The sequence below is a fragment of the Hibiscus syriacus genome, unplaced genomic scaffold (genome assembly GCF_006381635.1).
Source record: "Hibiscus syriacus cultivar Baekdansim isolate YM2019G1 unplaced genomic scaffold, ASM638163v2 tig00110482_pilon, whole genome shotgun sequence".
NCBI classification, from domain to species: domain Eukaryota; kingdom Viridiplantae; phylum Streptophyta; class Magnoliopsida; order Malvales; family Malvaceae; genus Hibiscus; species Hibiscus syriacus.
In genome coordinates, this window is record NW_024062758.1 from 2,598,402 (window position 1) to 2,601,917 (window position 3,516).

The 3,516-nt window shown below is 35.8% G+C and overlaps 1 pseudogene; it reads right to left on the reverse strand.

Annotated features, from left to right (window-relative positions):
• Positions 1-346: 346 nt before the first annotated feature.
• Positions 347-2,092, reverse strand: LOC120128997 (annotated as a pseudogene).
• Between the last annotated feature and the right edge of the window lie 1,424 nt (positions 2,093-3,516).

Here is a 3,516-nt window from a genome sequence, read left to right on the forward strand (position 1 = left end):
TTACATTTCTAATTGTGCAGGCAAAGCTCATCAATTACTTGCTTACCTAGTCTATGTTGTTTGATTTTGGGTGTGAATGTTATGTGCCTAACACTAGGAACGAATACAATATTTTAAAGGTTATTTTTCCAGCTGCATCATCTATCAGAGTAGAGTTCATTTTCTAGTGAATCTATTCTTATCCAAGACTGATTCAAAGCATATTTAATTAGAACATATTCCGACTTAAATTTTTTCATCGTCTAGGATATTATAGACCATGATTTCACACCAATTGATTCATTCTGTCAACAAGAAAATAATCATATTATGTAAGAAATGCAATGAGCTTAAACAGCCATAGCTGACATACTTTGAATACCCAAGTCAAAAACGTTGAATAAACTAGGAAGTCTTGGATGTTCTGCAATTAAAACCCAGAAAGGCAGTCACAAGAAGCTGATATAATTAAGTCAGAACGCTCCATTTCAAAATGCCAACATCGGCTACGAAAAGATTCAAGAATCAAAAAGAACCAAAATATGTAACAATCACTTGTTCATTCATGCCAAAAGCACCAGGTAGCAATTATAAATAATGAAGAAAATAATCAGACCAAAACTAGACATTAAACTGGGTACAGGTTATCTGCTACAAATTTTTTTCCAATTCAAAAGCATTTGCTCCAAGCCCCCATATCTTTCTTTGCTTTTTGTCCCTTCATTTATTTTCCTGGTACTAAACCTTCTCTCTTAATTCACAAAAATCATCAATTCTTGACAAAAACATGTGAATTGAGATGAAAAGAAAAACCCATTTGATCCTCTCTCTTTTCTCTTCAGTATTTACAAGTGATATGAGATTTGACAATCATGGAGTTAAAGTTATTACCTTCTTCGTCTTCTTCCACTTCTTGTTCTCCCATTATCAAGATCCAGAACCCAGCCTCTTCTCCTTGGAGAAGCACTAAAAAGCGATAATGATGTACCACTTCTACCTATCCTTGGAGAAGAACTTGGACCACCAAAACACCCAAACAAATTCCTCAAAAACCTTCCAAAATTCCCTCCTCTTTCCCTCTCTCTCTACTCCGCCATGAAACTCGCCGTGGCAACAACCCTCCTCCGCCGCTAAAACCACCATCCATCTCCGTATAAACAACCGGAACCTCCCTATTCTCTCCACCTGAAAACCTCCCCACCGCGAATCCTCCACCCGGTAATCTCCAAATGGACAACCCCATCGGGACCTCGTCCAATGAGTTTAAATCTCCGTCTCCCTCTTCGCCCAAAGCGGCAGGCAATTCATGGCGGCAAACGGGGCAGGAGTTCTGTAACTGAAGCCAAGGAAGTATACAGTTTGAATGATACAAATGGTTACAAGGCATGTTCAGAACTTTGGTTCCCAACTCGAATTGTTCTTTGCAAACCGCACAACACAGTTCGTCGTGAATATGAGTATCGTCAATTTCCACCAATGGCATTGCTTCCACCGCTGCTTTCCACGCCGGCGATTGGTTGTAACGCCCGATGTTTAGGATTTCCATTTGTGATAGCTGGTCAATTAATCGATCAAACCCGGAATCTAACAGAAACTCCGACATACTCGCTGGTAACTGCCGCAAACCTGACCCACTTCCCTCGTCATAATAAAGATCGAACCCCCTCAGGTTCCGTTCAACATTTGAACGATCCTCATCGGTTGAGGAGGGCGCTGCCCGATCCGCTACGTAGGACGATGACGGGATTAAAAGGATGACGACCGCCTCCGTTCATCCGGATACGGCGGAGGGAAGTGGTGCCGGGAGTCATATAAATGTTATTGTTTATCGCGGCCGCGTCACTTCCGAAGCGAACGGAGTTTACGTGTAGAGCACTCGCTGCATGATGATGGTTATCGATCTCTTCCATGAACCCACCGTCGCAATCCGGGCAACTGATGGAACCTTCATTAGGAATCCGTACGAGTCGATTGCATCGGTAACACCAGTACGACGTCGTCTCTGCCATACAGATTACAGATCTAAAAGAAAAATAATAATTTAAGAAAGGAGAAATGAATACTAATTTTCGAAAAGGGCGAACATTTTCCCTTTCGGCTGTTTGGTTTCGGAGAGGAAGAAAAGACTTGAGACCATTTGTTCCTTTATATAATATATATCGGTGAGGCCAACGGGATTGCCGCGTTAGCGTGCTACGTACGCGGTAAACTTTTAGTGACTTGGACCCTTTTAATTGGTCTATTTTAAACGACCGTTTAACAAACTACAGGGCTAAATTCATTAAAGTTATTTTTCAGTAGCAATATATAAAATAGTAATTATAAAACTATATCATTAGTTTGTTTTAGATATATCTAATAATGTACATTAACATCTAATAATTCGTAATATCCAAATTGAATTAGTCGGTTAATAGATCGGATATCAGTGATTAATTTAAAAAAAAAATTAATTGTAAACAATGTAAGCATCTAGAAATTTAAATAGATGACTCTTCATTTATAATTTATACGTACATTTGAGAAATAAACCAACTTATTTTTGAACGTTTCCTTGCATGGGAAGAAATCTACCTTTGTTTACTGAGATTTTTTTTAAATCTTCTTTTATTCATAAAATAAAAATGAATGGATTTACACGTGATGCTGAAAACATTAATCCAGACTCTCCTTAAAGTCTCTGTCTATACCACTTTTTTATTATTAACCCACAAAAATATATACATGTTGGAATTGAAAGCAACAATAAAAAATGTTAAAACGAATCGATTAATTAAAACTACTCTTGTTTTAGATTTATTCAATTTTTATATTCCACTACCATCCATTTAATTCTACTTGTAAAATTATCAAACTCTAATAATAATATATGAAACAATTTTCTTTTAATTAATACTAGTGAAATTCAGCTTATTAGCATAGTCTAATCAGCTATTTGGAACCATGTACATATGTCCCTTTGTTTAATGCCATATTAGTCGACAATAAGGCATCAAACTTGCTACTTAAGTAATTTAATCAACTATGGCATATTACCACCGTATACCTATAATTGTCAAAATTTGCCTTACCAAACAAGATGATTATTTTTGTGGGTAGAAATTAGACGAGAATAACAAATAAGATGACTAAGTTCAGAAAGAGATGTAAGAAAATCAAATTTCTTATCTGAAAAAATCTAACCATAATTAAACGTCAAATACAAATTAATGAAACCTGTAAGCCAAGTGTTAAATAAATAAAAGATAAGATTGACCCTGACGGGTAGTTAACCATTAAAATTCTTTAAATACAAATTTATTACAATCATAAAAAAATAATTCCATATTAAAAGAAACCGTATGTCTCTTAGACCAATCAATAATTAACTTGTTAATCATGTGAACACATCCTTGTACTTTTTTTATTAAACACATTTGTTCTTTCATATTTATATTTTCCAATTGTTTTTGGGCCACTAATGATGTTGTAATATTCATGCAGGCCATATAAAGTTAGATGGAGATTGTTATTATTTTTTCATAAACATGTATGGAT